The 24,197-nt window shown below is 40.5% G+C and overlaps 1 protein-coding gene across 2 annotated transcripts in view; it reads left to right on the top strand.

Annotated features, from left to right (window-relative positions):
* Positions 1–24,197, top strand: part of CPEB1 (cytoplasmic polyadenylation element binding protein 1) — a 113,454-nt gene that overhangs the window by 46,424 nt on the left and 42,833 nt on the right. The window lies entirely within an intron of this gene.

The raw sequence follows: 24,197 nt of genomic DNA, 5'->3' as shown, positions 1-24,197 counted from the left end.
TTTTTTTGAGTTGGAGTCTCTCTCGGTCGCCCAGACTGGAGTGCAGTGGCTGCTCCCAGCCACTGCAGCCTCGACCTGCTGGGCTCCGGCTATCCTTCCGCCTCAGCCTTCCAAGTAGCCGGAATTACAGGCATGCACTACCACGCCCGGCTGATTTTTTGATTTATTGTAGAGATGAGATCTCGCTGCCCAGGCAGGTCTCGAACTCGCGGGTTCAGGCAGTCCACTCTCCTCGGCCTCCCAAAGTGCTGGGATTACAGGCTGAGCCACCGAGCCTAGCCTATTTTTTAGTTATTAGTGGCTGTACTGGGGATTATAGCTGGCACCTTTGTTTGTTTATTTTATTTTATTTCTTGAGTTGGAGTCTCACTCTGTCACCCAGGCTGGAGTGCGGTAGCACACTCATGGCTACCACAGCCTCGACCTGCTGGGCTCAGGTGTTAACTTTCACCTCAGCCTTCCAAGTAACCGAAACTACAGGCATGTGCTACCACACCCAGCTAATTTTTGGTTTATTGTAGAGATGAGGTCTTGCCAAGTTGTCCAGGCTGTTCTCAAACTTGTGGACTTAGACAGTCCTCTTACCTCGGCCTCCCAATGTTGCCAGGATTATAGGCATGAGCCACTGTGCCCAGCCTAGCACCTTAATTTGTAACAATCTAGTTCAGATAATACCAATTTATTTTCAGTAGTATACAGAAACTCCAGTATCACTTCCTTCCATCCCTTCCTTCCTCTGTGCTGTCAGTGTCATACAAATTACATCTTTTTGTATTGTGTGCCCATCACTACAGATTTATAATTATGACTTTATCTAGTTATTTTTTTTTTTTTTTCTCTTCCTTCCCAGCTTTAAGGTATAATTGACAAAAATTGTATATGTTTATGATGAACATTGTGATGTTTTGATGTGTGTACACATTGTGAAATGATTAAATTAGGCTGATTAACATGCCCATCACCTCATATATCATTTTTTGATGCTGAGAACATTTAAGATCTACTCTTTTAGCAATTTACAACTAAACAGTACGTTGCTGTTAACTATAGTCATCAACATTCTATACAGCAGATCTTCAGAACTAATTCATCCTAACTGAAACTTTATACGCTTTGACTAGCACCTCTCCATACCCCCAATTCAGTTATCTTTCAAATCAGATGGACGTGGGGAGTCATAAACAAAAGTATTCCGTCTTTTATAACTACCTATGTAATAGTTACCTTTTCTGGTATTCTTTTTTTTTTTTTGAGTTGGAGTCTCACTCTGTCGCCCAGACTGGAGTGCAGTGGCCGCCTGCGGCCACTGCAGCCTCAACCTGCTGGGCTCCGGCAATCCTTCTGCCTCAGCCTTCCAAGTAGCTGGAATTACAGGCATGCGCTACCACACCCGGCTAAATTTTTTGATTTATTGTAGAGATGAGGTCTCGCTGCCCAGGCGGGTCTCGAACCCGCGGGCACAGGCAATCCACTCACCTCAGCCTCCCAAAGGCGTGGGATTACAGGCTGAGCCACCGAGCCCGGCTTCTGGTATTCTTTATTCATGTGGATTAAAGTAACTGTCTAGAGTTTTTTTATTTCAGCATGAAGGACTCCCTTTATATTTCTTGTAAGGCAAATCTGCTCGTGACAAATTCTGTTTTGTTTATATGAAAGTGTCTTATTTCTCATTCATTTTTGTAGGATAGTTTTGCTGATATAAAATTCTTAGTTGCCTTTTTTCCTCTTAATACTTTCAGTATGTCATCTGATTGCCTTACACTCCAGATATTGGCTGGGCACAGTGACTCATGCCTATCATTGCAGCACTTAGGGAGGCCAAGGTGAGAGGATTGCCTGAACTCACAGGTTTGAGACTATCCTGGGCAACTTGGTGAGACCTCATCTGTACAATAAATAAAAAAAATTAGCTGGGCATGGTGGCGCCTGCCTGTAGTTACAGTTACTTGGAAGGCTGAGGCCTAAGGATCACCTGAGCCCAGCAGGTTGAGGCTGCAGTGACTGGGGCATGCCACTGCACTCCACCCTGGGCGACAGAGTAAGACTCCAACTCAAAAAAACAAACAATAAAAAAAAGAAATCAGCTATTAATCTTTTTGAAAATCCCTTATTTGTTAAATATGATGACTTCTTTTCTCTTGCAGTCTTACCATTCTTTGTCTCTTGCTTTCGGCAGTTTACAATATGTTTTGGTATAGCTCTCTTTGGGCTTATCCTACTTGCTGTTCATTGGATTTCTTGAATGTGTACATTGTTTTTCATCAAAGCTTTCTTTTATTATTTCCTCAAATATTCTTTCTCATCTCCTTTGAGACTTCTAATACGTATACGTTGGTACACTTGATTGTATCCCAGGGGTCTCTGAGGCCCTGTTAATTTTTTTTCTTTTTCTTTCTCTTCCTGATACTGGATAATCTCAATAGTCCTATCTGCACTGATTGTTTTTCATCGTTTTCAAATCTGTTGTTAAACCCATGTAGTGAGCCAGGCTTGGTGGCTCAGCCTGTAATCCCGTGCCTTTGGGAGGCTGAGGTGAGTGAATTGCATGAGCCCGTGGGTTCAAGACCCGCCTGGGCAGCGAGACCTCATCTCTACAATAAATCAAAAAATCAGCTGGGCGTGGTAGCGTGCGCCTGTAATTCCGGCTACTCGAAAGGCTGAGGCGGAAGGATCGCCGGAGCCCAGCAGGTCAAGGCTGTGGTGGCCGGGGGCAGCCACCGCACTCCAGTCTGAGTGACAGAGTGAGACTCCAACTCAAAAAAAAAAAAAACTAGGTCATGTGCTATATAGAATTATTTGCAGTATAGATTTTACTGATTGCATTCCCATGACAGTACTTGACTATACTTTTTATTAATTGGTGATTATATGTAGGGATTTGAGCAGACTTTGGTTTGACTTTTTAAGCAAAAATAGTTGATACTGGATTCTTCTATCTAGTGATACCATTAGCCATTGATGATCCCTGCCTAGATACATAGAATAGAGGTTGCCAAGCAGTAGTTGTCTAATTCTCTCCTTCACGTATTAGTTGGTATGCTTTTGTAAAAGTAAACTTACTTTCATCAGTTATTTAGTAAATCAGAAGAGTAGAACACTTAGGAAAAGGCAATTAAGTGCTTGATTATTTTTCTTTACTTTCTTAATATTGAGCTTATTCTCCAGCATTCTCCAAAACTGACCACTAAATTATTTTAAGTATCATTGTCATCTCATGAATTTAATGAGCTTGAGGTGTCTTGATCTGTTGCAATTTTCCTTTTTTGTTCAGATTGTCCAGTCTTTGAATAGTCGAGCCTTGTCACAGCCAGTAGGATGACTGTAATTTAAAAAGGCAGTTAGCAGTTGTTGTTCAGAATGTAGAACAGCTGGCACTATCGTACATTACTGCTTTGGAAAACAGTTCAGTAGTTACTCAAAGGTTAAATACAGAATTACCATGTAACCCAGAAATTCATTCTTAGGTATAGGCCCTTAAGAGAAATGAAAGCACATATTTACCCAAAAGTTTGGACATGGATGTTTATCACAGTATTGTTCATAATATCCCAAATGGGGAAGCAATCCAAACGTCTGCCAACTGGTGATGAGTGAGTAAACAAAATGTAGTACAGACATACTCATATTATTGCACCTTATTTTATAGTGCCTTACAGATACCGCGTTTTATACTAGTTGAAGGTTTGTGGCAACTGTTTTGAGCAAGAGTATCAGTGCCGTTTCCCCAACAGCATGTGCTCACTTAATGTCTCTGTACCACATTTTGGTAATTCTTGCAATATATCTTCATTATTATTATATCTGCTGTGGTGATCTGTGGTCAGTGAACTTTGTCAGTGTTGTGATTGCTTTGGGATGCTGCAAACCATGCCCATATTAGACGGCAAACTTAATCAGTGTATGTGCTCTGACTACTCCACTGACCAGTCGTTCTTCTGTCTTTGAGATACAACAGTACTGAAATTAGGTCAGTTAATAACTCTACAATGTTCTCTAAGTGATTGAAAGAAGAGTCACGCATCTCTCTCACTTTAAATCAAAAACTAGAACTAGTGATTCCTTAGTGAAGAAGGCACCTTGAAACCTGAGATGTGGACTGGGTGCGTTGGCTCATGTCTGTAATCCTAGCACTTTGGGAGTCCGGGGCTGGAGGATTGCTTGAGCCTAGGAGTTCAAGATCAGCCCAGGCAACATAGTAAGTCCTTGTCTCTACAAAAACTTTACTGATTGATTGAGTTGGAGTCTCACTCTGTTGCCCAGGCTGGAGTGTGGCAGCTTGCTCACAACCACCACATCCTCCACCTGCTGGGCTCAGAAGATCCTTCCGCCTCAGCCTTCCAAGTAACTGGAACTACAGACACACACCACCACGCCCAGCTAAAAAACATTTTTTAAAAAAGCAAGCTGGGGGCTGGACTTGGTGGCTCAGCCTGTAATCCCAGCACTTTGTAAGTGAATAGAATGCCTGAGCCTGAGGGTTCAAGACGAACCTAGGCAACTTGACGAGACCTCATCTCTACAATAAATAAAAAGAAATTAGCAGGTCGTGGTAGCTCACGCCTGTAGTTCCAGCTATTTGGAAGGCTGAGCCGTAAGGCTCAGCAGAGCCCAGCAGGTCGACGCTGGGGTGACCGTGAGTGTGCCATTGCACTCCAGCCTAGGTGACAGTGAGACTCCAACTTAAAAAAAAAAAAAAGCAAGCTGGGTGTGGTGTCTCCTACCTGTAGTCCCAGCTACTGGAGAGGCTGAGGAGGAAGGATTGCCTGAAGACAGGAGGTCAAGGTTGAGGCAAGCCAGGATTGTGCCAGTGCAATTGCAACCTGGGTGACAAAGTGAAACCCCAACTCAAAGAAAGCCAAGGCATGCTGAAAGCTAGGCCTCTTGCACCAGTTAGCTAAGTTGTGAATGCAAAGCACAAGTTCTTGAAGAAAATTAAGTGCTACTCCAGTAAACACGTGAATGATAAGGAAATGAGACGGCCTTATGGCTAACATGGGAAGTTTGAATGATTTAGATAGTAGATACAACCAACCACAATATTCCCTTAAGTCAAAACCTAATCCTAATCCTGAGCAAGGCCCTAACTCTTCAATTCTGTGAAGGCTGAGAAAGGTGAGAAAGCTGCGTAAGCTAGTAGAGGTTGGAAGCTGGTAGAGGTTGGAAGCTGGATTGGAAGCTGGTAGAGGTTGGAAGCTGGTAAGGTTGGAACTGGTAGAGGTTGGAAGCTGGTAGAGGTTGGAAGCTGGTAGAGGTTGGAAGCTGGTAGAGGTTGGAAGCTAGAAGAGATTGGTTCATGAGGGTTTTGTTTTAGAGGGGGAGGTTCATGAGGTTCAAGAAAATAAATCATCTCTATAACATAAAAGTGCAAGGTAAAACAGCAAGTGCCATTGGAGAAATGGCAGCAAGTCATCCAGAAGATGTAGCTAAGATCGTTAATAAAAGTGGCTACACTTAACTACAGATTCCCAATGTATGTGAAACAGCCTTCTCTTGGAAGATGTCATCTAGGATTTCCCTAGCTAAAGAGGAGAGAAGTCAATATCCTGGCTTCAATGGACAGTCTTGTTCTCTTACTAAGGGCTAATGCATCTAGTGACTTTAAGTTGAAGTCAGTACTTATTTACCATTCTGAAAATCTTAGGGCCCTTAAGCATTATTCTAAGTCTACTCTGCCTGTGCTCTCTAAATGAAACAAGAAGGACTAGGTGACAGCTCGTCTGTTTATACCATGGTTTAACTCATTGTTGAGACCTCCTGCTCAGAAAAAAAGAGATGCATTTCATAATATTACTGCTCGTTGACAATGCACCCTGTCACCCAAGAGCTCTGATCAAGATGCTTAAGGAAATGAATGTTGTTTACATGTCTGCTAATATTGTATCCATCCTGCAGCCCATGGATCAAGGAATAATTTCAACTTTCAAGTCTTATAATTTAAGAAATATATTGCATATGACTTTAACTGCCATGGATAGTGATTCTTCAGATGGACCTTGGCAAAGTACATTGAAAACTTTTTTTTTTTTTTTTTTTGAGTTGATGCAGTCTAGAATGCAACATCACGATCACGATTCACCACAACCTCAGACTCCTGGACCCAAGCTGGGACTACAGGAGCACACCACCACACCCAGCTAATTTTTTAATTTTATTGTAGAGATAAAATCTTGCTATGTTGCTTATTCAGGTTGGTCTTGAACTTCTGGGCAAAAGCGATCATCCTGCTTTAGCCTCCCAAAGTACTGAGTTTACGGGCGTGAGCTACCGGGCCCAGCAGATTTATCATTCTAGATGCCATTAAGAATATTCATGATTCGTGGGAGGGGGGTCAGAATATCAACAGCATGAATTTGGAAGAAGTTGATTCCAGTCCTCATGGTTGAGTTTGAGAATTTCAAGACTTCAGTAGAGGAAGTGACAACAGATGTGGTAGAAATAGCAAGAGAAATAAAATTCATGAGCTCATCACTTCCTTTGCTCATCCATTCAAGTTCGATCATGAGGTTATAGCCTGAAGATGTGACTGAGTTGCTACAATCTCATGATCGAACTTGAATGGATGAGTAAAGAAAGTGATTTCTTGAGGTGGAATCTACTCCTGGTGAAGATGCTGTGAATACTATTGAAATGACAACAAAAGATTGTGAATACTACAAAAACCTAGTTGATAAAACAGTTGCAGGGTTTGAGAGGATCGCCTTCAATTTTGAAAGAAGTTATGTAGGTAAAATGCTGTCAAACAGCATCACATGCTACAGAGAAATCTTTCGTGAAATAAGAGTCAATAGACGCAGCAAACTTTATGGTTATCTTCTTGTAAGAAATAAGATTTTAGATAAATAAAGATAGTTTATTTTTAGAAATTGCCACAGCCACCCCAGTCTGATTAGTCATCAGCCATTAGTGTTGTGGCAAGAGTCTCCACCAATGAGATTACAACTCACTTGAGGCTCTGATGATTGCTAGGATAATTTTAGCAAAAAAAAAAAAGTATTTTTAAATTTAAATATTTTAAAATTATATTTTAGACAATGCAATTGCACACTTAATAAACTATAGTGTAAAACATAGCCTTTATATGTACTGGGAAACCAAAAAAATTGTGACTTGCTTATTGCAACATTCGTTTTATTGCAGTGGTCCGGAACTAAACCTGCAGTATCTCCAAGGTATGCTTATATATCTATACAATGGAATATTATTTGGCAATTAAGTCCTGATTTATGCCGAAACATAGATGAATCTTTAAAAAAACATTTTGCTAAAGGATACCTTTTTTAAAAATATTGTATATTACATGACCCCATTTATGTGAAATGTTCAGCATAGGCAAATCTGTAGAGGCAGAAAGTGGCGTAGTGGTTGCCTAGGAGTGAAAGAGGTTAGAGGGAAATGAGAATGATTGCTGAAGGTTTCTTTTTGGGGAGATGAAATGTTCCAAAACTGTAATGATTGCAGAACTCTGTGGATATATTAGAAACCATTGAATTGTGTAATTTAAATGGATAAATATGTGACCAAGGAGGAAACAATGTTTGCACTATGTAACCGAAGTTTAAGTTTCTTAAATTACAAAGTTTTCTTAGGAATTAACGAGACTAACAACCCTGTTTAAAAAAAAAATGGGGCAAGGGGAGGGCATATGAAGAGACAGTTCTTCATTTATTTTAGTCAACACATAATAAATTGTTCTAAGTGTTGTGAATACTGATGTGAACAGGGCAGATACCGTGTCTGCTCTTCTATCGAGAAACAGATTGTATATACAGGAGTATGATGGGGAGCTGAAACAATTCTTCCTGGGTATTCAGAGGATTGGTTCCAGAACCTTCTATGGATCCCAAAATCCACAGATGTTCACATCCCTGGTATAAAATGGTGTTGTATTTGTGTATAACCTATACATATTCTCCTGTGTATGTTAAGTCAGCTCTAGATTACTTATAGTACTTAATACTATGTAAATAGTTATAGTGTGTTGTTTAGGGAATATTGACAAGAAAAAAGCCTGTACATGTTTAATACAGACACATCTTTATTTATTTATTTATTTTTGAGTTGAAGTCTCTCTCTGTCGCCTGGAGAGTAGTGGCATGCTCCTGGCCACCGCAGCCTCGACCTGCTGGGCTCTGGCGATCCTTCTGCCTCAGCCTTCCAAATAGCTGGAACTACAGGTGTGCACTACCACGCCCAGCTAATTTTTTGATTTATTGTGGAGATGAGGTCTCACCAAGTTGCCCAGGTGGGTCTCGAACCCATGGGCTCAGGCAATCCACTCACCTCAGCCTCCCAAAGTGTGGGATTACAGGCTGAGCCACCAAGCCTGGCACAAACACATCTTTTAAAAATTTCGATCCATGGTTAGTTGAACTCCTTGATATTCAGTCTCAGAAATCCATAAACAATGGATTCTGTTGCTTACCTATCATTCATAAAAAGTAAAGTTTGGCTAGGGTGTGGAGAAATAGTTCTCATACAGTTGGGAATCTAAACTGGTGTGACTCTTGGGGTAATTTTTACCAACATCTATCAATTTTAAACATACAGGATCATGAAGTATATGCATTTATCAAATGTGCTTGCCTAAGTAAGTCAAGATGAGGTTTGTTCATTGCCTTGTTATTTGTAAAGGAAGGAATAAAACTAGGAGAAACCTGAATGCTCATCAGTAGAAAAATAGTTCAGTATATTAACATTATGTTCTTGGAATGGATTACTATGACACCATAAAAGAATGAAGTTGATTTTTCTGTACAGATGTGGAAAGAACTCCAAAATATTTGGGAAAAATATGTGAAATTGTATACTTTACTGTTTGTGTGTTTTTTAAAAAAGCTATATGTTTACATACTTGTTTGCATGAAAGAATCTTTGAAAAGGCATCTCTGGGATAGGGAATTAGATGAAGAAGATAGTTCTCACTTCACATCTTTCTTTTTTTTTTTCTGAGTTGGCGTCTCACTCTGTCACCCAGACTAGAGTGAAGTGCATACTCACGGTCAACCTAGCATCGACCTGCTGGACTCTAGTGATCCTTCTGCTTCAGCCTTCCTAGTAGCTGGAATTATAGGTGTGTGCTACCATACCTGGCTAATTTTCGATTTATTGTAGAGATGAGGTCTCGCCAAGTTGCCAGGCTGGTCTCAAACCCGCAGACTCAGGCAGTCCTCTCGCCTTGACCTCCCAAAATGCTAGGATTACAGGCAATAAACTATTTTGAAAATATATTGTGAATTCCAGGGAATCATATCCAGATTTTAAGTTCATAAAACTATTTTCTAAGTTTTTTTCTGGGTAATTTACATTTGCTATAGACAATTTGAAAATTTCAGTAAAGATTTATATATCCTACTACTTGTAGTCTACTTCAATTCTTTTTGATGACTTTCAGTTCTTGTCTTCATGTATCTGGTTATTTTCATGCAGCTGTAATGATGCTTTCTGTACAGTTTGTTTTCTTTCCCCACCATTTAAGCATTCTCCTTTGTTATAAGTGTGTGAATCCAAATTTAGAATAGCTGTGAAACCAGCTTCAACCTACATCCTTAGTTTCTTTCCAGTGAACACAAATGCAAACTAACCTGTAAGTGGTACTATTCATTTTTATGCAGATTGATTGAACTTTGGTTTTTACCAGTAATTTGGCTATCTTGGATAAAATGTAACTTTGTTCTGACCAAAACCTAGACAGGGAAAAAAATCAAATTTGTTGAAAGTAACCTTTTTAAAAAAAAATTTAGAAAATAACTTTTAAAACTAGGGCTCTTTGCAAATAGTTCTAGAGTTTAAAGTGCTTTAAATATTACATAGTGCTTAGAAAAATACAATAAAATTATTTTTAGGGTATTTTCTTTCTTGGTTTTCCAGAGGACAATAAATATTGTCTTACTGATGTAAAGGAAAGGTCACATCTGTAAAGAACTCATTCTTACAGAAAAGAAGGCATAGGATATGGAATGAAAATTGATAGCTACTGGCTGTTTTTATTCTACTTGAAAAAAAAAAACTTCTCTAATCAAATTAGATTTATGTTGCAAATTAGATTAATGTTAACAAATATGTGAAAAACATACTTACCCAGGAAAATTTTTTATTTTATATTTGGAGTTAGGGTCTCACTCTACCACCTAGGCTGGAGTGCAGTGGCATGCTCACGGCCACAGCAACTTTGATCTGCTGGGCTCAGGCCATCCTTCTGCCTTAGCCTTCCAAGTAGCTGGAAACCACAGGCATGCACCACCTCGCCCAGCTAATTTTTTCATTTATTGTAGAGAAGAGTTCTCGCCAAGTTGCTCATGCTGATCTCGAACCCATGGGCTCAGGCAGTCCTCTCGCCTCTACCTCCCTAAGTGCCAGGATTACAGGCAGAAGCCCCTGTGCCTGGCCTACCCTAGACATTTTAAGTACCACTGCATCATTAGGCCAGGAACTTCCTTATGTACTTTTTTTTTTTTTTGAGTCTCACGCTGTCACCCAGACTGGAGTGCAGTGGCCGCTCCCGGCCACCTCAGCCTCGACCTGCTGGGCTCCGGCGATCCTTCCGCCTCAGCCTTCCGAGTAGCCGGAATTATAGGCGCGCACTACCACGGCCGGCTAATTTTTTGATTTATTGTAGAGATGAGGTCTCATCTGCCCACGTGGGTCTCGAACCCGCGGCAATCCACTCACCTCAGCCTCCCAAAGGCATGGGATTACAGGCTGAGCCACCGAGCCTGGCTTCCTTACGTACTTTTATATCATGTTCCTTACATACTTTTATGCCATGTTTCTTTCCTTCCTAGTACTTCACTCATGATCATAGTTTACCACTTACATGATTATTAGACTTTTCTCTACCACTACACTTGTAAATCCATAAAGGCAGAGCTGTAGCTGTTTTTTTTCCCCCCACCTGTCCTATCCCTGTTGTCTAGCTAGCGCCTGTCACATAATACTAACATGTGACACATTTTTTAAATCCTATCACATTGTAAGAATTTAAAGTTGAATAGTACCAGTACGGGTAAAAGTGTTTAGAAAATGGTATAAAAAGAGTTATCTTGGCTGGGCATGGTGGCTCACACCTGTTATCTGAGTACTTTCGAAGGCTGAGGGGGAGGATTGCTTGAGTCAGGAGTTTGAGACCAGCCTAGGCGGCGTAATGAGACCTCTTTGCTATAAGAGATGAAAACAAAATTAGCTGGGCATGGTGGTGCATGCCTGTAGTCCTAGCTACACAGGAGGCTGAGGTGGGAGGATTGTTTGAACTGGGAGTTTAAGGCTGCAGTGAGCCATGTGCATGCCACTGCTTTCCAGCCTGGACAACAGAGTGAGATGCAAACATGCGAATGGCTGTGGGATATATATATATTTTATATATTTAAATGTGCGTAATACTATATATATATATATAAAATCTTAAACTCGCCGGGCTCAGTGGCTCAGCCTGTAATACCACGCCTTTGGGAGGCTGAGGTGAGTGGATTGCATGAGCCCGCGGGTTCAAGACCCGCCTGGGCAGCGAGACCTCATCTCTACAATAAAAAAAAAAATCATCTGGGTGTGGTAGCGCATGCCTGTAATTCCGGCTACTTGGAATGCTGAGGCGGAAGGATTGCCAGAGCCCAGTAGGTCGAGGCTGCCGTGGCCGGGAGCGGCCACTGCACTCTAGTCTGGGCGACAGAGTGAGACTCCAACTCAAAAAAAAAAAAAAGAAAATCTTAAACTCATTCAAAGGAGAATATGGTTGAGGACAAGGAGTTGCAGGTATGTGAAAGTGATCTTTTATTTTTTAATTGTATGTATCATCTTAATTTTTTTTTTAACAAAATGAAAGTATACGTGAATTGTAAAAAAAAAAAAAAAAAAAAAGGCATTGTGGGGAGAACGTGGTTTGGAATGAGATCTGAATGCTAGGTGTGTAACTTTAGTCACATTACTTTAACTCTTTTGTGTTGTGGCTTCAATACTTGTAAGATGGGTATAATGCCTTTCTTCTCCATGGTGGTGTTTTGACGATTATGGTGATGCTTGTAAATTGCCTAACTCCTCTTGGACCTCAGAAATATATTTGAAAAAGCAGGATTTATTGAGAAGACAGAAAAGCTTCCGCAGTGGGAGGGGACTCGAGGGGGTTACCCCATTTCTGCTCTTTCCTTTTCTCGTTTGAATAATAGGGAATGTAATGTTTCATTTAAGTTCTGAGAGTCTTGGTTGGCATGGTACCGTCCCCATCTGGTGGAATGTCTGGGCTTTGCCACTGAAAGCTTAAGGTTTGGTTGTGTCTTAATCATAGTCTGGATTACTTTCACTTTGGTGTATGTGTTCTGGTTTCCAAATGTAGATTGTTTTATCTCTCTTATTTATGCATTTATTTATGTATTTATGTATTTATTTATTTATGAGTCGGAGTCTCACTCTGTCACCCAGGCTAGAGCGCAGTGGCATGCTCACTGCCACCGCAGCCTCGAACTGCTAGGCTCGGGATCCTTCTGCCTCAGCCTGCCAAGTAGCTGGAACTACAGGTGTGAGCTACCACACACGATTCATTTTTTGATCTATAGTAGAGATGAGAACTCACCAAGTTGCCCAGGCTGGTCTCGAACCCCCCAGGCTCAGGCAATCCTCTCACCTCGACCTCCCAAAGTGCTGGGATTGCAGGCTTGAGCCACCGCGCCTGGTTTGTTTTAAGTCTTTTTGACTGAAAAAATGAATACACTTTGAGAGAATAGTTGAGTGTGCAGAGATGAGGGCTGAAACTTTCTGGATTTAGTATTGGGGGAAAGGTCTTTCTGCTTTGAAGTGGGAAGCTTGGACTAAGTGGACTCCAAAGTCCCTCCTATTTTCTGTGGCTTATTCTGTTTAAATTATAATCCTAATTTTATTTTCCAATTTGGTTTTTTTTTTAGATTAGAAAGTATCGTTTATTTAGAAAGTAAGTTGGAGAGAGAGAGAACGAGAAAGAGGAGATTCACCTCCCCAAGGTTGGAGAGGGGACCAAAGTTAGGAAATGTGACCTGGCCATAGTTCAAAGGACACATGTCCACACTATAGCTTAGCAAGGTAATGGCCTCTGAGTTACTAGTGTTGTTTTTTTTGTTTTTTGTTTTTGAGTTGGAGTCTCACTCTGTTGCCCATACTGGAGTGCAGTGGCCACTCCTGGCTGCTGCAGCCTCGACCCGCTGGGCTCTGGCGATCCTTCCGCCTCAGCCTTCCAAGTAGCTGGTACTACAGGCGTGTGCTACCACACCCGGCTCATTTTGATTTATTGTAGAGATGAGGTCTCGCCAAGTTTCCCAGGCAGGTCTCGAACCCGCGGGCTCAGGCAATTCACTCACCTCAGCCTCCCAAAGCGCTGGGATCACAGGCTGAGCCACTGAGCCTGGCTATTTATTTTTAATATATAGAGAAAGGGGTCTTGTTGTGTTGCCCAGGGTAGTCTCCAACTCCTGACCTCGAGCCTCCTTAAGTGCTGACATTTCAGGCATGAGGCACCAGGCCCAGCCCAAAATCTCCTTTTAATATAGATTTTAAGCCAGCTCAGTGGCTCAGCCTATAATCCTGCACCTTTGGGAGGCTAAGGTGAGTGGATTGCCTGAGCCTGCGGGTTCATGACCCGCCTGGGCAACTTGGCGAGACCTCATTTCTACAATAAATCAAAAAATTAGCTGGGCATGGTAGCGCATGCCTGTAGTTCCAGCTACTTGGAAGGCTGAGGTGGAAGGATCGCCGGAGCCCAGCAGGTAGAGGCTCCGGTGGCCGGGATCGGCCGCTGCAGTCCAGTCTGGGTGACAGAGTGAGACTCCAACTCAAAAAAAAAAAAAATATATATATATAGATAGATAGATAGATAGATATAGATAAATAGATAAATAGATTTTGCTTGGCAAAAATTAAAAGAAATTCAAAGTTATTTAGGGGATGTTAAATCTGACTCAACTTACCCTGTTTGTGTATTTTTCTTGTTACAACAATATGTTTATTATAGAAAATTTTGAGGAAAAGAGGCAAATTTTAAAAAATCATATGTAATCTTACTACCCCAAAATACATTTTGGTGTATCTTCTCAGTATTCTTCTAACATGTGCATATCAAAATGAAATCTTACTGAATGTATTCGTAAATTTGCCCCTTTCTCATCTTTTTGTGTCATTTTTTTGATCTTTCTCAAAATTGCATAGCATTTTACTGTGTGGATTAGATGCATTATGGAATTCTTTTTTTTTTGAGTTGGCATCTTACTCTGTCACCAGACTGGAGTGCAGTGGCATGTTCCTGGCCACCGCAGCCTCGACCTGCTGGGCTCCAGCGATCCTTCCGCCTCAGCCTTCCAAGTAGCTGGAACTACAGGCACCCGCTACCACGCCTGGCTAATTTTTTGGTTTATTGTAGAGATGAGGTCTCGCCCAGTTGCCCAGGCAGTTCTTGAACCTGCAAGCTCAGGCAGTCCACTCACCTCAGCCTCCCAAAGTGCTGGGATTACAGGCTGAGCAACCGAGCCTGGCTGCATTATGGAATTCTTAACCTAGATATATGGATAGAACTCAAGAGTGTTCAATAATTTAGACAGGTAAAGACTTCCGTCTTTATTTTCATCGGTGTTTAAATGAAGCATGCCATTTCTTTCCATTGTAAATTTAAGCAACAGATCACAACAATATTAGCAGGACTTAATACTTAGAAATCAGTGAAAGATCAGAGCGTTCATATTTGATTCATTTATAGTCATTGCACATATCTTGATATGTTATTTATGATTTTAAAATTATCACTATTTTATACTTTATTTTATTTTTGAGTCAGAGTCTTACTCTGTTGCCCAGGCTGGAGTACAGTGGCATGCTCATGGCCACCCTGCTGGGTTCAGGCGATCCTTCCGCCTCAGCCTTCCAAGTAGCTGGAACTGCTGGTGCTCACCACCATGCCCAGCTAATTTTTTTTTTAAATTTACTGTAGAGACAGACTCTCACCAAGTTGCCCAGGGTGTTCTTGAACCCCTGGGCTCAGGCAATCCTCTCGCCTTGGCCTCCCAAAGTGCTGGGATTATAGACATGAGCCACCGTGCCTGGCACTATTTTACATTTTAAACATTATTTTCAGAAGGTGTCCAAGGGTTTTAGCAGATTGCCAAATGGTTTTGGTACCAAAAAAGGCCAAGAACCTCTGGAATTCAATTTTATATTTTGGAGATAGTTTACATAGATGCCTATATTACATAACTAGTGAAAAGTACTCAAGGTTAAAACTTGTGCTTGCATCTGATTATTTGGACATAGAGTTAATCCCCAAAAGTAGACTTTCTTCAAAGAATAAATATATTTTGAAGTTTTTAACGCATGTGTCAGATTATTCTCCAGAAATGTTATACCAGTTTACACTCTGTAGTATATGAAAATGCCCTGTCCTTTTTTTAAATCACTAGATTTTATATTCTCTAAGTTCATTGTGGTTAGCACTTAAGGGGCCACAAATAGAGGTCTCCAGTTTGGTATAATGTTCAAGTAAACTTATGCAAACCCACAATTTGAGCAATGTGTCTAGTAAAGTAACATTTCATCATGTTGTGGTTGTACTAGTTTTTGTTTTTTGGTTTTTTTTTGAGTTGGAGTTTCACTCTTGTCACGCAGACTGGAGTGCAGTGGCTGCTTTTCGGCCACCGCAGCCTCGACTTACTGGGCTCCGGTGATCCTTCTGCCTCAGCCTTCCAGGTAGCTGGAACTATAGGTGCATGCTACCACGCCCGGCTAATTTTTTGATTTATTGTAGAGATGAGGTCTTGCCAAGTTGCCCAGGTGGGTCTCGAACCCGTGGGCTCATGCACTCCACTCACCTCAGCCTCCCAAAGTGTTGGGATTACAGGCTGAGCCACTGAGCCCAGCTGGTTGTACTAGTTTTGTGTACAATCTAGGATTATAGCCTGGATAACATGTTGTACTCCAGGACTCTAAGCCAGAGCCTTCGAGGGAGTCTGCTTCAGAACTACCTCCCTCTACCCCAAATACCAAAAGCCATAGTTTGGGTGAAGCTGGCCTTGAATCAGCGGTCGTCTTTTTAGCTCTCCATGGGGAAGAAATGAAATTATCACCTTGAAAAATAATACATGTGCATTATTATAATACATGTGAAATTTTGGAAACATTGGAATGTGCAGTTGACTTCTTGCTAAGTAGGAGATTATGGAGAGAGTAGAGGGGGAGGGACTAGGAGCTAGTGTTAAGAATTGAACTCCTGGTAGGATGGGACGGGTTTAGTACACAACTCTGTGGGCAACCTGAGTGGAGAAAAAAGATCCATTGATACCTTACTGATAAAACAGATCTGTGTAGAGATATGTATGAGTGCAGACCTGGCTCTAAAAAGTGTCCCAGAGTAGGAGAGAGGTAGATCCCCGAATTTAGTACCAGTAAATCTGGATTTGGATCCTGCCTCTGCTACTCAGTAGCTTTGTCACTTTGGCCATCTCTGGATTTTGTTTGCTTTCTAGAAAAAAAGGAAGATATATGCCGGGTACATGGTTTACGCCAGTAATCCCAGCACTTTGGGAGGTTGAGGTGGGAGGATTGCTTGAGCCCAGGAGTTCAAGATCAGCCTGGTAACATAGCAGACCTTGTCCCTATAAAAACTAGGGGGAAAAAAATTAGCCAGGCATAGTGGTGCATGCCTATATATAGTCCCAGTTACTGAGGAGGCTAAGGTTTGGAAGAATCACCTGAACCCAAGAGGTCAAGGCTGCAGTAAGCCATGATCTTGCCACTGCACTCCATCCTGGGCACCAGGATTTACTGTAGAGATGAGGTCTTGCCAAGTTGCCCAGGTGGGTCTCTTAAAAAAAGAAGATATTTAACCAGATGGACTTACTCTTTTCTTGTTTTTCTTTGTGGCTGACTTTCTCTTCTGGTATATTAAGGGTTTTTGTTTGTTTGTTTGTTTTTTGTTTTTTTAAGTTGGAGTCTCATTCTGTTTCCCAGGCTAGAGTGCAGTGGCACACTGCTCACGGCCACCACAGCCTTGACCTGCTGGACTCAGGCAATCCTTCCATGTAGTTGGAACCACAGGCATGCTCCACCATGCCTGACTAATTTTTTGATTTATTGTAGAGATGAGATCTTGCGATGTTGCCCAGGCTGGTCTCAAACCCATGGGTTCAGGCATTCATCTCTACTCTGCCTCCAAAAGTACGGGGATTATAAGTGTGAGCTACCACACCCGGCCATTAAGGGCTTTTGTCCCAGAGATTCTTATCCTGCATGTAGTAATTACTTGCTTGATCAATCCTTGCTTAAAAGGCCTGAATTACTCAAAACACTCTTACTTGCAAGTGACCAAACACCTAATTAGAACTTACTTTAACAAAATGTACAGTATGTTAGAAGGTTCTTGATATACAGCTCACAAAATTAGAAGGAATCACTGAAAAACTAGGGACGGTGAAACCAAGGCCTCCAGTTTTGTCAAGACTCTCTTCTGCTTGTTTTTATATGGGTTTCATTGTCTTCTCTTGCAGACTTGCCTGCTATTTGGGAAAGGGGATATGCTCACATCCACTAACATCATGAACAATCAGGAAATGGTTCTTCCTCTACTGTATACAATTAGAAAAATACCAAGGAAGACACCCAACTAGCTTGGCTTAAGTCATGCCATAACTAGACTCTAGTTATGAGGATGGGTAGTTCTTGCCCAGTTTGAGTCAGATGCCCGATATGGACCATCACTGTGACCAGTGAGATGGAATCCCGCAAGAAGATGGCATTTGCCTTTAAGACCATTTGGATGACATAAGGAGAAAAACAGTTCAGCAAAAACTTGGTGTGTGGGAGATTCTTTTTTTTAATTTTTATTATAAAGATGGGTACAATTCAGGGTTAGGTATATAAACATTGATCATACAGGTACCCTTGTTGATGAGGTATGCCCCTCCCTCCCCTAGCAGTTTCCCTCAACTGCCAATCCCACCCCCACCCCCCACCCCCTGGGAGATTTTTTAAAGCATGATCTTGGGAATTCATGAACTAGGCAGCAGCAATCTTTAAACATTTGTGTACAACCTATTCATTTTTTAAATGAATGTACCACACAATGAGATACTAGTTTATACCCATTAGGATGGCCGTTGTTAAAAACAACCAAACAAAATCCAGAAAATATCAAGTATTGGTGAGGATGTGGGGAGAGATTAGAACACTTGTGCATTACTGGTGGGAGTGTAAAATGATACATCTGCTGGGGAAAATAGTATGATGCTTGCTAAAAAATTAAACATAGAGTTTCCATGTGATCCAGTAATTCTCTTTCTAGGTAAATACTGAAAGAAGGAACTTGAGCATACATTTGTATGCCAGTGTTCATAGCACTATGCACAATAGCCAAAAGGTAAAAACAGGAAACAACCCAAGTGTCCGTCAGTGGATGAGTGGATAAATAAGATGTTATATATATGATGGAATACTATCAGCCTTAGAAAGGGAGTCAGACATGATGGTGTGTACCTACTTGGGAGGGTGAGGTGGGGGGATTGTTAGAGCCCAGAATTTTTTTTATTTTATTTTTAAAATGTGTGGGGTACAATTCAGGATTAGGTACATAAGTGGTCACTGTACAAGTGAAGTTTGGGTCTCCCATTGATCCTCACTTTGCCTGGTTTAGGATCAGGTACTCATATTGATATTATGTGCTCCTCCCTCCCCTGGCCGTGTCTCATTACTGCCAATCCCTTTCTTGTAATATTATAATAAATGTTCAGGACCCACTTTTGAGTGAGAACATGTGGTACTCATTTGTTTCTATGTTAGATCACTGAGTATGATAGACTCTAAATCCATCCAAGTTGCTGTGAAGTTCATAATTTTGTCCTTCTTTATGACTGCATAATATTCCATTATGTATATGTACCACGTTTTTTAATCCAGTCCACTTTCGGTGAGCAGGATGTTTGGTTCCATGTTTTTCCTATTGTGAATACTGCAATAAATATGTGTGCACAGGTATCTTTTTTTGTAGAATTATTTGAGTTCCTGCTGATATATTCCCAGAGGGGGATTGCTAGGTCATATGGAAGGTCGATTTTTAGATCTTTTAGAAATTGCCACACTTTTTCACAGAGGTTGTACTAATTTACACTTCCACCAACAGTAGGGTGTTCCCTTTTCTCTGCATCCTCTCCAGCATCTGTTGTTTTTTGAGTTATTAATGCTGGCCATCCTGATTGGAGTTAGGTGATGTCTCAATGTAGTTTTAATTTGCATTTCTTTGATGGTTAGTGAAGAGCCCAGGAATTCCAGGACAGCATGGGAAACATAGCAAAACCCTGTCTCTAACCAAAAAAAAAGGAAATTTTGATACATGCTGCGTGGATGAAACTTGAAGAAATTATGCCAGATAAACTCAGCCAGCCACAAAGGACAAATACTATATGATTCTACTTTATGAGGTCCCTAAAATAGTCAAATTCTTAGAGACAAAGTAACATAGTGCTTACTACAGATTAGGAGATGATGGAAATGGGGAGTTAGTGTTTAATGATACAAAGTTTTTGTTTGGGATGAAAAACGTTCTGGAGGTGAATAGTGGTGATGAGTGCCCAAAAATATGAATGTACTTAATGCCTCTGAATTTGCACTTAAAAATGGTTAAAGTGGCAAATTTTGTTAAATATTTTTTACAAAAATTAAAAACAAATTCATATCGCTTGCACATTTAACTTGATATCTGAATTTTTATCATAAGAGAAAATGTAAGTGGGTTTGTAATAATAGAGATTTGAATACTTATCATTTACTTACAAATATGTAAAGCAGTTCTTTAACAGTGGAAAATTTTTTGTTATTCCTTTTCTCTTTTCCTAATATTTCTAGTTCACTTCTTCCTCCCAGTTTTATTCTAAAGCATTATTTTATGTAACAGTCTTTTATTGATCACATGTCATACTTTTCTGTAACAAAAAAAGTACATAAATTGAAATTTTAAATTATTTCCTGTAAGACTGTAAGTGTACTGGATAACAATGGCAACTGATTGATGGGACAATTGATTAAGACAACCTAAATGTAATAAATTCTGATACAATTTTATTTAGTAATTTATTAAAAATGCTTCTTAATGAGCTAAATGAGGTCTTTTGAAAATTCATGTTATTTTGTCTTTTTTTGAGTCAAAGTCTCACTGCCTCCCAGGCTGGAGTGCAGAGTGGCACACTCAGGGCTGCCACAGCTTTGACCTGCTGGGGTCGATCCTTCCACCTTAGCCTTCCAAGTAGCTGGAACCATAGGCGCGTGCCACCATGCCCAGCTAATTTTTTGAGTTACTGTAGAGATGAGATCTCACCAACTTGCCCAGGCTGGTCTCAAACCCTTGGGTTCAGGCAATCCTCTTGCTTCTGCTTCCCAAAGTGCTGGGATTACAGGTGTGAGCCACTGCGCCTGGCAAAACTCATGTTATTTTGGATGACTAATTTTTTGCTAGAATGACTCAAGATTTTCAACACAAAGTATGTTTTTTTTGTTGTTGTTTTTATAGAGGTTGTGCTCTGAGTAAACTTTATGTTTACGTAAAATAGATGGGAAATGGAGTAGTTCATGCAATTATTTTGAACTCCTTGAGTTTTTTACAAAAATCAGTTATTTTAGTCATCTACTTGTTGATTGTCCCATTTTACTCCTTCATATTTGTTGAAAAGAAGGAACTGGAAACTATCTAGTTTACGAAAAGATTTGTTACCTAGTCATACTGGACATTGAATTACTTAATTTATTGGAATTATATCAAGAATACTTTATCAAGATTTCAGACAGCTACTATGTCTGTTTCTCTTTCACTTAAAGATACATTGTTTAATTCAGTATACTTAAAGGGTTGAAAAAAAATTTAAATATTGTTAGTTTAAAAATAGAACCTTGCCAGTATATTAAAATTTTTTAAAATATTACCACTTGCTTTAAGAATGTTCTGTCAGAACTTTGGGCCTATAGGTTTAACTTGTTCTATTTACAGAAAATGTCTACCACAAAATCTCATTTAATTGAATCAGTTCTTATTTTCAAATCAATCAATTCAGTCAGACTTGCTTTTTGTCAGAAAAAGTCTGACTACATTTTTAAAAATGTTTATGAACATTTTTAAGCATACGGAAAAGCAGAAAGAGTGGTAAAATGAACACTTATAATACCTACCACCTGGAATCTTCAGTGAACTTTCTGTCATATTTGCTTTACCACATATTTTTTTATTTATCCCTCTGACCATTTATCAGTACATCTTTTTTTTATGATTCGTTTCTAAGTAAGTTGTAGACATTGGTGTAATTTACCCCTAAATGCTTCAACATGCATATCATTAACTTGTCTTCAGTACTATGTTTGTTTACAACTTTTTTTTTTTTTCTTTTTTTTGAGTTAGAGTCTCACTCGGTCGCCCAGACTGGAGTGCAGTGGCCGCTCCCGGCCACCGCAGCCTCGCCTGCTGGGCTCCAGCGATCCTTCCGCCTCAGCCTTCCAAGTAGCCGGAATTACAGGCATGCGCTACCACGCCCGGCTGATTTTTTGATTTATTGTAGAGATGAGGTCTCGCTGCCCAGGCGGGTCTCGAACCCGCGGGCTCAGGCAATCCACTCACCTCAGCCTCCCAAGGGCGCTGGATTATAGGCTGAGCCACCGAGCCCGGCTGTTTACAACTTTTTTGAGATAAAATGTATATGCAGTGAAATGCACAAACCCTAAGTGTATCATTAGATAAAGTCTGACAATTGTACACACATAGTTCCTATCAAAATATAAACTGTTACCTTGGGAAGTTCCCTCATGCCCCTTCCCAATCCATCCCCACTTTTACCTAAACCCCAGAAGCAACTGCTTGATTTTTTCCCACCACTTATTAGTTTTGTCTATTCTACAAATTCAAATAAATGGAATTATGTACATATGTACTCTTACATAGTGCTTTTCTCACCATAATCATTTCAAGTAATTATTTCCATCCATGTTTTTGCTTGTATCAATAGTTTGTTCCTCTTTATTGCTAAGTACTATTGTAATATATGCATAGACCACATTTTGTTCTCCTGTTGATGCTCACGTGGGGATTGTATCCAGGTTTTGGTGAGTAGGAATAAAGCTTCTATCACTATTCTTGCACAGATCTTTTTGTAGACTTACACTTTCATTCCTCGTGGTTGAATTCCTAGGAGTAGAATCTAGGGTTATAGGATAGTATGTGTTTAATTGTATAAGAAATTGGCAGACCTTTTCCTAAAGTGATTGTACCATTTTCAATAATGTATGGAAGTTCTCATTGACAGCACCATGTGTTGGCAAAATGTGAAACGCTCCTTTTAATCTTAGCCATCTGGTAGGTGTATGATCATATTGTGGTTTTAACTTGCATTTCTTTGACTAATAATAATGAGCATTTTTTTCAAGTTCTTATTGGCTGTTTATATAGCCTTGTGAAATGTTCTTCAGGTGTTATGCTATTTTAAAAATTGGGTTTTTGCCAGGCATGGTGGCTCACTCCTGTAATCCCAGCACTTTAGGAGGCAGAGGTGAGAAGATTGCCTCAGCCCAGGGGTTCGAGACCAGCCTGGGCAACTTGGTGAGACTTCATCTCTGTAATAAATTTAAAAATTAGCCAGGTGTGATGGTGCGTACCTGTAGTCCCAGCTACTTGGAAGGCTGAGGTGGAAGGATCCCCTGAGCCCAGCGAGTTAAGGCTGTGGTAGCTGTGAGCGTGCCACTGCACTCCAACCTGGGCAACAGAGTGAGACTTTGACTCAAAAAATAAAACTCAAGGTTTTTTTCTTTTCTTTTTTTGAGTCGAAGTCTTACTCTGTCACCTAGGCTGGAGTGCAGTGACACACTGCTCATGGCCACTGCAGCCTCGACCTGCTGGACTCAGGCGATCCTTCCGCCTCAGCCTTCCATGTAGCTGGAACTACAGGCCTGCGCCACCATGCCCGGCTAATTTTTTGACTCATTGTAGGGATATGAGGTCTCACCAAGTTGCCCAGGCTGGTCTTGAATCTGCGGGCTCAGGCAATCCGCTCACCTCGGCCTCCCAAAGTGCTGGGATTACAGGCTGTGCTACTGAGCCCAGCTAGAGGTTTTTTTTAAACTTTGAGTTATCATTTCTTTTTTATTCTAGATACGAGCCGTTTGTCAGGTAGGGTTATAGCTATTTTCTCATTTTGTGAGCTTTCTTAGTTATTTTTAATGATGTCTTGAGCAGAAGTTTCAGATTATTCTGATAAGTATAATTTATCAACGTTTTCTCCAGTGATCATTGTTTTCTGTGTCCTATATAAGAAACCATTTGCTTCTCTGCAGTTCTCCTCCACCATTAAATTACAAAGATATTTTCTTAGAGAAGATTTACAGTTAGGCTTAGCTTTTACTTTTTAGTCTCTCAGATCCCTATTATATTAATATTTGTATTTCGGTCATGGTTCATTCCCTCCAAATATTTGGATAATTTGGTTGTTCTAACACCATTTGTTAACAAGTCTTTCCTCATGGAACTTCTTGAAGGCCAGTAATGGATTATACTAATTACGTACAGACAGTCCCAGATTTAGGGTGATTCAGGTTATGATTTTTTTTTTTTTTTAATTTTGAGTCAGTCTCAGTCACCCAGGCTGGAGTGCAGTGGCATGCTCATAGTCACCCTAGTGTCAATCTGCTGGGCTCAGGCGATCCTTCCGCCTCAGCCTTTCAAGCAGCCAGAACTACAGGTGTGCGATTCCACACCAGACTAATTTTTTGATATATTGTAGAGACGAGGTCTCACCATGTTGTCCAGGCTGGTCTTGAACCCCTGGACTGAGGCAGTCCTCTCGCTTCAGCCTCTCAAAGTGCTGGGATTACAGGCTTGAGCCACCGTGCCCGGCCTCCTTATGATTTTTTTTTACTTGATGATGATGGCATGAAAGTGATACACATTCAGTAGAAACCATACTTCAAGTGCCCATACAATCATTGTTTTTTATTTCCCGTACTGTGTTTAATAAATTACATGAGATACTCATCACTTTATTATAAAACAGTCTTTGGGTTAAATGATTTTGTCAGTGTTCTGAGCATATTCAAAATGGGCTTAAGCTAAGCTATGATATTTGGTAGGTTAGGTATTTTCAACTTAAAGTGGGTTTTTCAGAATGTAACCCCATTTTAATCAAGGAACATCTGTATATTAATTTGGTGACAATTACTTTTTAACAATATTGAATATT

Source organism: Carlito syrichta, unplaced genomic scaffold (assembly GCF_000164805.1).
Source record: "Carlito syrichta isolate Samal-C Ts95f unplaced genomic scaffold, Tarsius_syrichta-2.0.1 Scaffold305654, whole genome shotgun sequence".
NCBI lineage: Eukaryota > Metazoa > Chordata > Mammalia > Primates > Tarsiidae > Carlito > Carlito syrichta.
This window is presented reverse-complemented; position numbering and strand designations above follow the sequence as displayed.